The 13,017-nt window shown below is 47.1% G+C and overlaps 1 long non-coding RNA gene across 1 annotated transcript; it reads right to left on the reverse strand.

Moving 5' to 3' along the window:
* Positions 1-655: 655 nt before the first annotated feature.
* Positions 656-12,700, reverse strand: LOC134478307 (uncharacterized). Its single transcript, XR_010050870.1, has 3 exons — positions 12,124-12,700; positions 5,689-5,850; positions 656-2,859 (listed from the first exon to the last, which is right to left on the reverse strand). It is a non-coding gene; the product is annotated as an uncharacterized LOC134478307 (long non-coding RNA).
* Between the last annotated feature and the right edge of the window lie 317 nt (positions 12,701-13,017).

A 13,017-nucleotide genomic window follows, 5' to 3' on the forward strand; every position in this document is an offset into this window, starting at 1 on the left:
GCCTGGATCCCACAACAAAGTCCCCCAGGAGTCCAGGGAGAAGCCTAAAACCCACAGCAGTGTCTCATGCAAGGCCCTATCAGGGCTCTGCACCGGGGAGGAAGCCCAAAAGCCTGTGCGGGCGGGGTGAAGGGGTTGCACTGCAGCTAGGAAGTGACACTTAGGAGGAAGAGCAGAGCTCCCCCAAGAGCACCGCAGCCACCCTCAGTGACCTCGAGGACCTGAGCTCCTCCTCAGACAAAAACAGTCACGGCCATATGAGGAAGCCAGCGTGACAAGCTTCTCCTGGGGAGTCGGCAGCACCATCTTCCCTTCCGGGGCTCCTTCTATGCCGTTGGCATTAATACTCGGGGGGAGTTCGGCACCAGTACCATGCAGACTCAGCTCCCTGGGCGCTCCCTCTTAGCCTGACCATTAGTTAACCCACCACAGGCCCCTCGAGGATTTTTTTTTAATATATGGTTTTCTACTAATCTGCAGGCTGCTGCAATTTATTCTACCATCGTCACAGTTAATTTATTCTTAAATACAGAAATATAGGTATAGCCCCACATACAGGACTTACATATTTCCTCATAAAGCCACATACCAGTTCTGTTTTATATAATAACATGTTTTACACACACACACACACACACACACACACACACACACAGAAATCTTTATTTTCAAATTACCAGAGTGAACTCGGATATGGCCAAAAAGGGCCACGTAACCAGGGTCTACGTGTGGAAACCAAGGTGGAAATATTGTGCTATGAATTCCAATATAGCTCTGGTGGTTTTAACATAAATCCTTTAAAAAATCCATAAGTATAGAATTTTAATGATGAAAATCAAGCTTCTCTCTGTACAGAGCAACACATGGGAGAAAGAGAAACAGCTCAGTGCCTAATTGGTGCCCTGGAAGATATTTATAAAATAGATTTTAAAAAGGAGGAAATTAGAGTTGTAAAGGGGATTCCAATACAAGAGACTGATAAAGATTGAGGTCATAATTCTTTTGACCTACTCCAACCTTCCATTTGAAAGATAATTACATGGAGAGGAGGTTGCAGGACTGCGTTCCCACGGTCAGACAACTAAAATTTTGTCTCTACTTTCACGAGAAAAAAAAAAGAAACGGCAAGATAGCAACCAGATGGCAGGACGAAGTGAGTCTTACAAATGTCTGGTTAGTACTTTAAACTTGGAACGTGAATTCTGCCACGTGGGCCAGCCCTGTGCTCCCCGTGATGTGGATCAAGAGTCAGCAAGCAGAGGCCTGGAGGCCCAGTCTGGCCCAGTGCCTGTCTGTGCCAATGAAGTTTATGGGACCCCACGTGGCCTGGCCATCGTTTTTGGGGAGACCCATAGCTGACTTCGGGCTGCAGTACGCCAAGTTGGCAGTCTTGGCAGAGATCATGTGTCTGGCAAGGCCCCGAGTGGACTTGTGTTGGAAGCCTTCGGGGCCCCAGCTCCTCTGTCCAGCGATGGACTTCAGGGAGCTGCCGTCCCTGTTCTCCTAGGCCAGGCTCACCGCAAGGCGGGTGTCAGGGCTCCAGGAAAGGGCTGTGCGTGTCCTCAGTCTGCATCGGGTGTAGTTCATCACACCATGCGTTTCTCCTCTCCGCCCTAAGGGTAGACGCTGTTTAGGATTCCCGTTTATTAAAGAGGAGAAACACTTCCATCTTACAGCCTTGTGCCTGAAGGGAGAATTCTGTCTTTTCTACTTCTCCTTCCAAGTCTAATGGCTAAAGGAATCTACAGGAGAAGCGCTGCCTGGCAAAGTGGGAAGAGAGCCTGAGGAGTGTTGGGGCGGGAGAGATCGCATGGACCTCGATGCTGTCCCTAAGGTGCGCAAAGTTTTCAGTCCGGCTGAGCCTCCAGCTCTTCACCTGGAAAGGCAGGTTTCTTGCAAGCAGCTCAGTCACGGCTGAGCCCTGTGTGTAGTGCTGGTTGGAGTGACTTGGCAGCTGGCCACTCTCCCACGATGGCTTTCCCCGTGTCACAGAAGCCTTTCCCGGGTGGTGGAGCGCAGACTGGGTCTGCCCAGCTTCCTTCCTTACAGACACACCGGATCCTACACAGGTTATTTATCGCTTACAACAGCCTTGGGCAACCGAGTCTCATTCTGTGTAAGTGCTCTGTGAACAGCCCGCCTGAGAAGCGCATAGACGCGGGACCAGGGAGCTCTGGCCGTCCCTGTTAGTGGTAGCATCTGCAGTCTCTGTGTCCTCCACTTCTGAAGCCTGTAATTGACGCCTCAGACTGCGGTTTATGATTCAGCATGACAGATTCTTTTGTGTTAATGAGAAGTTATTCAGCAGTTCATTCCTGGCCCTTACTGCAAACTGTGATAAAGCCAGTGGTTTTAATGAGGCTGGAACACACTTTTCCAAGGGACTTCTGCAGGGCTGTCCCAATTAACGCACTGTGCTTTTCAGACACAACTGCTCAAGCGTGCTCGCTGTGCAGACGATGACGCTGTTGGAGCCAAAGTGGCACAGTCCCCGGTGCTTGCCTACGCAGCTGCCTGCCAAGGACGGAGGACCAGGAGGAGGCTGAGGAACCCGAGGACACGCAGATCTGACCTGACCGCTGGCCTGCGAGGGGACTGGCAACTTCCCCACCTTATAACCACTGCTCACAGAGGAGGAAATGGTGGGGCTTTTGTCACTCACTGCCTTACATGTAGAGCTGATCCACTCTGGGCGCTCAGCACACTTCCTCTGCTCCTGGATTCCTTTGTCACTTTAATGGGAGCGGTTTTGTTCTCATGTTGTTCCTTAACATCAGTATTTACTCATGCAAGGCACCTGTACACTTTTTTTTATTTTTGTTAGGTGGTAAGGAACTTCTGTGCTTTTATTTTCTTTTTCTTTTTTTTTTTTTTAGATTTTATTTAAGGAGAAAAAGAAAAAAAAAAAACAGAAAAAGGGTACAAGTTATACAGGATTTCAGAAAAATAGTAGGAAATCACTAGTTAATAGATTTCATATTGTTATCTTAGAAATAGTTGTTCAAGTTACAAAATTAAAGCATATAAAGTGGACTTTCAAACAGTGAGACTGCAAAGAGTTCTGTTCAATGATCCAACAAAACTCAGTAATATGGTTATCTATCTTATACACTTAAATATACATGCAGTTATATCCATTAGAGCACTTTCTTTTCCTCTCTTTTGTACAATGACAATTACACATTTTGGGTTTTATTACCCCTACAGTTCTTACTACTTTTTTTGGAGGAGAGTAAAACCAAATGTGACATAACAGAACAGAGCCAGTCAAATCAAAAGGATGGACATAATACATAATGTAAAAAAAAAATACAAGGTGATCAACAACGGTTACCATACTGCCTCTTGCTATCTTAAAAAGAACTGCCTATATCATCAGTTATAATAAAATTGAACAAAACAGTAAAGAATAAAACCAAAACATTGGAGACATTACAGGACTTATAAGAAGATAATAGTAAACCAGAATGGGTGTCATAATGAATCTTATTGTCTTCACAGTTGTTGCCTATACTTTTGAACTTGGTACTATCAAGCAAAGCAGAATAGGGGAAAATCAGTCAAAACAAGATGGTGAGGGCAATACAGGGTTTCAAATCAAGTTAATAGGAAATCAAAGTGGGTTACTATAATATATCCTGCTATTTTTTATTTATTTTTCCCTTGATTAAAAAGATAAAAATAAAAAGTAAATAATTAAAAAAAGGAGACTGAGATAAAAGGGCATAACAACAAAACAGCACAGGTCAAAACATAACCATTTAAGCAAAATAGTGTTTCACCACAAGATATCCTGACAAAAAAGTAGTTACCATAGTGTCTCTTTCCTTGAAATCTTTGAGTATAACTTCGTTTACTGTAGCACCAAACATATCAAGACAATGTAAAACTATTCAAGAGAATGACAGTATTACAGGGTATTTAGAACCAACTATCAGAAAATGAACAATGGCCTCTGCATAATCTCCCTGTCTAGAAAAGTTTTTGTTTATATTACCACATATAATAAAATCTAATAAGATACAACCTGTTAAGACCGATGGAGACAGAAGAATAAAAGCTTGATGGGACTTCAAAACAAGATGATACTAAATAAGCACTAGGTATTATGATGTCTTGTTTTCTCCAAAATAGCTGTTCCTACCATCCAACCTTCTCTGCTTCATTTCTGTTGAGCTTTTTTTCTGTCGTTAGTTGTCAGTTTGTCTTCTTCATTTTGCTTTCTGCTCCATTCATTGTGGCCTCTCTGCCACTGTTTCTGGAATCTTGGTATTTTCCTTTTTTAGAATATCCTGCAGTAATCTCTGTAGAGTTGAATTGATGGTTGCAAATTCCCCTAGTTCCTCTTTATCCTGGACGCACCTTGTTTTTCCATCAATTTCTAGGGACAGTTGTGCAGGATATATCAATGTTGGCTGGAGGTTATTATTTTTCAAAGCTTGAATTATTTCCCCCCACACTCTTCGTGATTTGATGGTTTGTGCTGAGAAGTCTGCTGTAATTCTGATGGGTGTTCCCTTGTAAGTGATCTGTTTCTTGTCTCTGTCGGCTTTTAATATTCTGTTCTTATATTGGATGTCTGGAATTTTGATTATTATATGCCTGGGTGTAGCTCTGTTTGGGTTGTAGGTAGCTGGGGTCCTGTATGCCTCATACATCTGAGTATCTTTACCTTTTGCTAAATTCAGGAAATTCTCCTGGATTATTTCTGTGAATAGCTTTTGTAGTCCATTTGTTTGTGTCCCTACTTCTTCTTTTATGTTCTTAATTCTTAAGTTATAGATTGTCTTATCGTCTTCTAGCCTTTGTATTGTGGCTGTTTGTTTTCTTGTTATTTTTAAGAAGTTTTTCATTTCATGCTCTCACATTACAAATCTGCCCTCCAGTTCAGATAATCTATCCTTAGTTTCTTTCAAGCTGTTATGCCAGCTTTCAATAGAGTTTTTAGTTTCCTGGTAGTCTCTTTGAACCTGCTTCACATATTCTATGTTTTCTCTATTTTCTCCATCAAACAATTCTCCCCTTTTTTTTGTTCTTCTATTCCACCATCTGTTTTTTCTTGGGCGGTGCTTAGCATATTTCTAACTGTTCTACTTATATCTTGCTTTATTTCATTAAATACTTCACTTTTGAACTCATCTATGAGGCCTCAGAGGTATCACTTTATGTCTATTGGTGCCGTGTCTGATATTGCATATTTTCTGTCCTCCTTTGCATTTACCTTTCCTGGATCAGTTTTCTCAGGATTGGGGACTGAGGACCCTTTCTTGTTGCTCCCTCTTCCTATACTTTTTGTTCCTTCCATGCAAAAACATATAGGAGGCCCAGTTTTTTCTTTGTTGGTTACAGTTTGTTTGAATTGCATTGGCTAGGTGTTCCCGCCCACTGCAGTGCACTAGGGAGACATAGACCTGGGCAGCCTTTGCTGGGCCTGCCCCTCCAGGTCAACCTAGTGAAGGCTTCACTGCTAGGGTGCACCGCCAGGTGCTGGGACCTGGTTTGGGCTAGCCTACTGGGTCTTAGTCAACAGTGTCACCCAGGCTAAGCGCTCCGCACCAATCCCGCTTGAGAGAGGAATATGCGACTGAAGTCACTGCAGCGTCCTGTTCCGGCTAGTCTGCCTGGTCCTAGAATGTCCTTTGCTGGAGCCTCCTACTCTGTGGAAGGCTCCCCGTTCCCCTCACTCACCACAGGTCAATGCAGGGCTCCCTGCCAGTCTCGCTCTCATCTCCGTTCGCCGGTTCCCACTCTCAGAGCTTTCACGCCTCTCTTCCTGCCGTGTGGATTTGGATGCAGCGTTGGTGGCAGGAAATTCAAATTGCGGCTTCCAGTGGCGTGGGTTCCAATATACTATGGAGATAGAACAGTGGATAATCTCACAGGCTGTTATAGTATCATAGAGAAGACAAATGTACATTCAAATCATACTGACGTATGGAACCCTATCAAAGCTCTTACTATAGAGATGTCAGATATTTGAGGAACACAACTTTCATTTGAGTTCAAATTATGCTTTTATGGTTTACAAAGGACTTTTGGTACATTATTGCTCATTTGTGCCCCCACAAAAGTTCCAGGATGTATATAAGGACTATTATGCTAATTTTAGAGATAAAAAAATTATGGTTCAGAATTGTTAACTCACCCAAGTTTGTTGACAAATAAAAGAAGCTGAGCCTAAGTTCTTTGCCCGATTCTCAGAATTATTCTGCTTCTCCTGGGTTATATAAAAGGGCAGGGCGTCAATGAGTTCTCTAAATAATCTCCTCACTGAAGCCTTAATCCTCAATGTGAGAAAAAGTAAATAAAAACAAAACTCAGATTCTACCTCGTCCCAGAAAGAATGGCCATCATTAAGAAATCAGCCAATAACAAATGCTGGAGGTGCTGTGGGGAGAAAGGAGCCATCTCCATTGTTGGTGGGAATGTAAACTGGTACAAGCCCTATGGAGATCAGTGTGCAGACGCCCTCCAGATCTAAAAGTAGAAAATTCCATTTGACCCAGGCGTTCCTCTTCTGGGTATCTTCCCAAAAGAGTTAAAGGCACTGTATTTCAGTGAAGTGTGCACACCCATGTTTATAGTGGCAGTAATCACAATACCTAAACCTTGGAAGTGGCCTCTGTCCACCCACAGAGGAATGGATAAAGGAAACATGCATTTACACAGCACGGGCGCTGCCCTGCCACAGAGAAGGCCAAGCTGAGTGACCTGTAGAACAGAGGATGCACCTCAGGCCACAGTGTTCAGTGAAACAAAGTAGGCATGCGAGCCACATAGGACGATTCCTCTTAATGAGAAACCCAAAGTGTAAAGAAAGAGCAAAATAAAAGGAAGATAATAGGAAGCAGGGAGAGAGAGCATCTCAGATGAAAGGTGCTAACAGATGGAGGGAGAGGAAGGAGGAAGAAAGAAGGGAGCAAAAGAGAACTACGATGTGTTTTAAAAAAGGTATTAAAATGTGCCAGCTCTTCACAAGGAATGCAATCATTTTGTACTGCAGACATGTACTAAAAAAACAAAACTGAAACGTTACAGGAACACACTTTATTACTTGCTTTTGTTTTAGTTTCCCATTCTCAATTTCAAAATGAGAATCTTTAAATTATTCAATTTCAAGTTAAATTCATCTTCAAATAACATTTGAAGATCGTTCTTTAAATCAGAATTCCGTCTGTGAAGGTCTCTACTATTAAAAGGAGATAAGCATTTGCTCCTCCATTTTAGGAGCATTTTGAGGGGATGAAAGGAAATCTGCCCTTGGAGGTTACAATTTAAACAGTCACCATAGGTTTTGAATGGAACTCTGTCAAATAAAAATACCACGCTGTGTCCTCTTCCACCTGATTCACCCACACTGTGGGGCTGCCGGCTCTGCCCAAGTCAACATGGCGTGACAGGGAAGCCTTCTGAATCCAGGCAGGACCTTGAGGCAGCCAGGACGGCATAGCTGAAGACACTCGGAGAGAGGGCTCCACACAGTTCCGGGACGTCTGGATGGCTCACCCAGGCTGAGCTGGGCACCATATCTGGTCCCTTGTCCCTTGCTCTGTGGTGCTGCCCTGCTCTGGTTCCTGGCCTCCATGAACTGAGCGTTTTGCTCTGCGCACCCTTCTGACACCACGTTCCTGCCCTGGAGCGTGGACTGAAACCTCTCCTCCTCTGCGTCCTGGGTGCTGAGTCTGGTGTCCCAGCGCTGGTGACCCGGCTCATGCAGTCTCTCATGGGAGGTTTTCCTATGCTTGGGCTGCACAGTTCCAGCTCTGTTTCCTCACATCCCTGCTACCTTGTTTTATAAAATTAAAGTTAGGAGGTAATCAAAGCATGGTACATTTCCACACGAAGAGTTTTTTTATTTTGTTCAGAATTATTAAAGAGAAGGAGAAAAGGAGAGCAAATCTCCCGGGGTACCCTTGACAGACGAGGTGCAGCCGTCACACAGGACGGGAGCCTGGAGTGCTGGGCCTACTAGCGCAGCCTGGTTGTGTGGGAAGGCAGCAGGCCTCTGCGGAAAGTCAAGTCTAACTGCAGTTTGAGGTGCACGTTTATAAGGGGTTCCCTGGAGCAGCGACTTGACCACCACCAGACATCCCTGATGACACATAAGAAGGTGCAGTGCTGGTGGCTGGGGATTCGGAACTCAAGGCTAACAGGGTGTGGCCTGCGGAGCCTCGCTGGCATCTCGGAGAAGGGCTGACGGAAGGGACAGTCACCCAACCTGGCTCTGTACGTCTGCTGAGCCCCTAGAGTTAGCGGTGAGGTGTTTTGGAGTTCAGCGGTTGACGCAGTGGGACTGGATAGAGCATAACACACGTGTCACCTAGAAAGGAATCTACGTCCCGCTCTTACACAGCAAGGCACAGTACAGGCGTTGCAGGCTCGGTGTTTGTAAACGGCAGGGTTGGGTGTAGCTCAGGGTACCGCAAGTGCTTATCATGTGCAAGGCCTGGGCTTAATTCCCAGCGGGAGAGAGACAGAGAGAGACAGAAAGAGACCCAGAGAGACAGAGAGACAAAGACACAGAGACATGACTCTTCCTCACTAGAATCTATTTTTATACACTGTGTATTATTTGTTATTACCCAAATAACAATACTTTTACCACCCAAAGAGTCTCTTGCTGTTACAGCTGATACACTGTGGCAACTTGAGAAGTCTACAAGCTTCACAAGGAACTCAGCAGCTCTCATCCTGGGGGTGGAGGATGAGCCATTGCAGCTCTGGATGTTACTCACTGGGTCCACTTGAGCAGAAGTTTAAGTGACTCAGCAGGGCCAGGGTCCTCACTTGGTAAATACCCTCAGCCTGTGCAGGAGGAGGGCATGGATGGTGTGAGTGCTGCGCCCACCCCAGGGGGAAGCCTGCTTACAGTGTAAGGGAGGAAAGGAGGTTCTGCCTCCCCCACCTCACGTCTGCACTGGCTGCTTTTGCTATCTTCTGCTCCTTTGAACTGTTGTCCCTGTGCCACGCCACCCTACTTTGGAGCCAGATGATTATGGGCAGAAACCTCCACAGACAGTGAGTTAAATAAACCTTTCCTCCTTTAACTTTCAGTGTCAGCAGCAAGAGAAAAGTAACTATGACACTCTGTGTGGACAGAGATTGGGTTTACACTGAAGTGACTCCAGGAGGTGGACCTGGGCCGGCACACGCTGGGCACTGGGTCCGTATGTGCTGACCAATGAGTGGACAAATGGATGAAAGCTTTGCTTATTCACTGGATGACACTGAAGAGGCCTGAGTGATGGTGAGGATGCAGGGAAGTAGCATCACGATCTGCTAGAGGTGAACCCAGATCACCCTTGTAGACAGAACTTGAAAATATTCTTCTGAGTTTGAACATTCCCTTTCTTCCGACACCTCAATTTCCTGTTCCCTCCATGACAATAGGAGATCCCATGAAGCTCATAAAGAGAGGTGGCCCATAATAGTTACAGAAGTATTTTTGCTAAAAATAAAAGAAACAGAAGCAACCTTAAGGCCCTCACTAGACTGGGAACTCAGGAAAGAGCTTTGAGAGCGCCTGCTGCAGACCTCCATTAATGGAGCCTGGAATACTTTGTTGAGTTTTTGTTTTTAATGAAGATGGGCTACAGAATCATAATCCAGTCCTCCTTGCTTTTTCACAGGAAGCCCTGTGTTGAGGGAGGCAGCTTGTGCTCGCATAAGCTAGTTCAGTGAGGGAGAAACTGTTAGAGACCCAGTGTCCAAATTGCATCCCCAAACCCACATATTTGCCAACACTGAGATTAAACATGAACACTCGGCTGCTGGGGTGGTGCTGGGGTCTTGTGCTGACAGCGGGGGCCATGTGTGCCCTTGTGGCACCCATGCCATGAGTCAGCACCACAGCACTAGATGGGACCTGGCACGATGTTTTCAAGCGTGGCGGTTATCTCGGAGAGGGGACAGGAAGGCGACTTTGCTTCCTAATTTAAACACTTCTGTGCTATTTGAATTTTTCCATCATCAATTATTTACAAAGTATTTTTAAATGCCACATTTCTCAGCAAGCCTAAAAGTAATCCAGACAGCTCTGGAGGCTTGGTTTGCAAATGGCCTGCAGCTTATAGAGTGACCTTGAGCAAGTTGGTTTTGTGAAAAATGAAGTCCCTGGTTGACAAGGAGGCAGGCAGCTCCTGAGTGGCCCCTGGCTGTGCACCCCAGGCCCTGAGCCACCCTGAGAAGCAGCAGGTCACACCTGGGTGTGGCAGGAGAGGTTGCCTGAGGCCACCTCGTGTATTGATGGGGCCAGGCTGCCCAGGGCTCCTTCCTGTTGCTGGCCAGGGTGTGGGTGAGTGCAGCAGTCAGGTTGCCGTGCAGGCTTCCCATCAGTGCTTGCGCTTGGAAGACATCTGAGCTGGGAAGCTCTTCCCATAGCCAGGCCCCCAAGCACCCTAGAACCCCTTTCTAGGGTTAAGCGCTGAGACCGTGGCCCCTTAATGTGACAGATGCCGTGCTGGGGGTCTGATAGTGCCCGCAAAGCTGTGGAGAGAAGACTCGTGCTTGCAGAGGAGGCTCATCCTTTCCCAGCTTTTGCTGTTGGCCACTAGAAGTGAACATATCTACTATCATTCTGGGCCCTTCCAAGCATTTGGTCTGTCTATCACCATGATCTGTGAGGGTGCCTCAGTTTCCCCCTCAACCCCCGGCCTCCCTGCGTTAAAGCTCTGTGTTGCTCCCCAAGTGCTGCTATGGACTGACTTCTCCCTCTTGTAGCCCCGGTTGGCGTCCGTTTTCCACCTGATTCAGGAGATTCAGCTGCCCCCATCTCCAGCTTCCACGAGTCCTCCCTCCGCTGAAATGTGTCCTCTGACCAGCAGGGTGCAGATGGTGCTCAAGGCTCCTTCTGAAAGCTGATTTCCTCCCCGGGCCACAAGAGAGAGAGCAGATTATGTGGCACTGGGGGCTTGGGTTTGAGTTTAAACTGTGATTAGCTTGCTTGGATTTCTCAACATTCCTTTTTTGTAAACTGGTCTGAGTAATCTCGACTGCCTTTCAGGGTCACCAAGTGAATCTAAGGTGTAGGCACTGCTAGTACGGTAACAGTGCCCACGGTGACCAGGAACTTGTATGAATGCAGACCTGGAACCCTCACTCTGAGATACCTGAGATGCACCTGGGTTTGCACAGCTGACAGCGGAGCTGAGGCCAAATGCGGGCGGGTGGCTCGGAACCGGGTCTGAGCAGCCTGTGGTTTAGAGAAGGGACAGACTCACCAGGCACTTCAGCGACTTCCTGTTAGACTGGGGTCTGGTGGAGGAGGCAGATCACTGGGCTGCGACCTGGAAATGCATTGTCTGGGCCCCAGGTTCCTGGCTGTCATGACTGAGCAGTTATCAGAAGAGGGGCTTGGGAGGTGCTGGGGTGATATGGCCAAAAGTTAGAAAATTTCAGCTAGGAGAAGTATATTCCAGAGATCTGTTGTACAGATGGTGAGTATCATCTTACACTTGAAAATCTTACACAGAATGATTTAGATATTTCATCGTATGGGAATATATCAAGACATCAGGCTGTTCTATGCATAAGCATATCACTTTTGTCAATTAAAAATCAATCAGTCAATAAAAACAAATGTACCCCCACCAAGCCTGCTGAGCCAGTAACCCTGCAGGTGTGTGGGGCATGGCATCTAGGGTTCAGTAGGCTGCTTAGGTGATTCTGGGGTCAGGTGCAGCTGGGAAGTACCGGTCTCACACAATAGCAACACCCACAAGTGCACATCTGACTCCACTCCGAGGAGCTTTGCAAACTGGCGAATCCATTCCTATTTCCAAGTCCCTCAGAGATCCATGTTCTGAAAAAGCTTAACTGACTACTCTTCATCCCCACCCCCACCTCCACATAAAAACTTCTGTGAAGTGCTTCATGTATCTGGCACGTGACCCCAGGCTCCGCTCTCATGCCCTAAAAGAGACTGAGACCCGGGTGGTCGGCACCTCATTGCATAATTAAGAAGCCAATTCTCCAGCCAGGACTCCACAGTCGATGACTTCAAACCCCAACCCCACTGGAATCGCAAACATCTGCCCTGGGTGCTGGCAAACCTCTGTGCTTACCCTTGATTGTCATGATTTACACAAGGAGATTATTTCTACCGCACACGAATCCTGTACGTACCTCCACGCTGTGACCTCGGATACTCGAGGAGCACACCTGTAGAAAACATCTCCCCGACACCCGCATGGTGCCTGGGATCGCTTCCTCCCAGACGGTGCTGATGACCACATCGTGCAGGGATCCGGGCAGTGGGCAGAACAGGGGTTGAGTCAGCTCTCTGGGTGGGGGCTGTGAAGGGACCCCGAAGAGGGCAGTGAAGCTGGGAAGGCGGTGCCCAAACCCAGCTCCCCTCAAAACCCTTCCAGTAGGGCGGGGATGGGACCAGGCGCTGGCGCCCTGTCCATGCGGGTGCACTCTAACTTGAGCCCCCTCCATGCAGTAAGGCGCTGACTTCTCCCTCGCTCGTGCTCTCCGTCACGCTCGTTTCTCCTCCTGCCCCTGGGAGCCTTCACACTTGCTGTGCTCCCGAAGATTGCCTTGGGTTCTGTTCCTGCAGCTCTCCTTGAATGTGCGACGTGTCGGTGAAAGCAAAAACAGACAAGAAGACTTCGGTGGGAACGTGTGCTTTGCCGGTCACACTGCAGTCTGGGGTGCGTATGTGTGTGTCTGTGCATGTGTGTGTTCACACTGCTGTACGTGAGAAAATCACAGAGAAGGAAGGCGGGGCAGACGGGAGAGACCCGCAGGGAAGGTGACTGCTTCCCACCTCCCATGGAGGCAGGCGGCTCCTGCGTTGCCCGGCTACGTGGCAGGGGCTCAGACTGGCTGTTTCTCTTTCTTTGCCTCCTTTCTTAGCGGCTGTAACTGCAGCAACGGCAAAACAATATGCCATTGTCCTGCACAGCGCTTCCAGGCCGGCTGCCAGGGTTAGTCCTAATGTGATCAAAAATGGTTGAGTTATGAAGCCACTGAAAAAACCGGTTTTCTACAGGAAATAGCAATTTATTAAAATCA

This window comes from Cavia porcellus, unplaced genomic scaffold, assembly GCF_034190915.1.
Source record: "Cavia porcellus strain 051 isolate PalLab524CR breed Dunkin Hartley unplaced genomic scaffold, mCavPor4.1 scaffold_1, whole genome shotgun sequence".
NCBI classification, from domain to species: domain Eukaryota; kingdom Metazoa; phylum Chordata; class Mammalia; order Rodentia; family Caviidae; genus Cavia; species Cavia porcellus.